This window comes from Orycteropus afer, unplaced genomic scaffold (genome assembly GCF_000298275.1).
Source record: "Orycteropus afer afer isolate SDZICR_OR568_19922 unplaced genomic scaffold, OryAfe1.0 scaffold00280, whole genome shotgun sequence".
Lineage (NCBI taxonomy): Eukaryota > Metazoa > Chordata > Mammalia > Tubulidentata > Orycteropodidae > Orycteropus > Orycteropus afer.
In genome coordinates, this window is record NW_006921867.1 from 2,656,205 (window position 1) to 2,656,972 (window position 768).

Consider the following 768-nt stretch of genomic DNA (forward strand, 5'->3'; position numbering starts at 1 on the left):
TTCTATTACTTTAAATGTTTATGTAATAAATATTTCTAAAGCTTTGCAATTGAAAATTCTATTTTGATGAGTAGAATATTTTGTCTTTCTTGGACACAATTATGAATTAGGTTTATACCACAACCAATTCTAAGAATATTTTTGTTCCATTGATTTTTATTGCTTATTATCCCCTTCCCCAAAATGAATATTGCCTTTATTGGTGAATTTTAATTCAATTGAAAGCTAGAAATAGTATCCACAATAATATCAGATAGTTCACCTTCAATAAAATGAACTTCCAAAAGCTGAACTTTAATTCCATGAGTTGGAGGAAAAAAAAAAAACTACTACTGGAATGAAATTACCCGACACTATGGCCTCGAGTCACCATTTGGACCTAGTATTGAACTCAATCCCTTGGCTTAACTCTTAGCCAAACAAAAGATGGAGCGGAACAACTATACCAGGGAGATGCACTCCTTAGAACAATCAAGCATGGGAGATCAGAAGGGTAGCATTTGCACAGGAGAAAGGGAGGGAGTCAGAAATGAACAGGCAAGAAGGATACAGGGAAAAGGTAAGCACAGGGACAAAGTGAGAGGGGAGCTGTTACACTGTGGGGAATGTAAGTAGTGTTGCAAAACAAAACTAGATGCTGCTGTTGCGTCTGGTTTTGACGTGCCTTCTCTTTTTTGTCTTCTCAGTGATAATCTTCTTAGAGGATAATCAATATCAACAAGGCTCTTCATCAAATCAATTTAAGAAATATATCCATATTTAGTATTT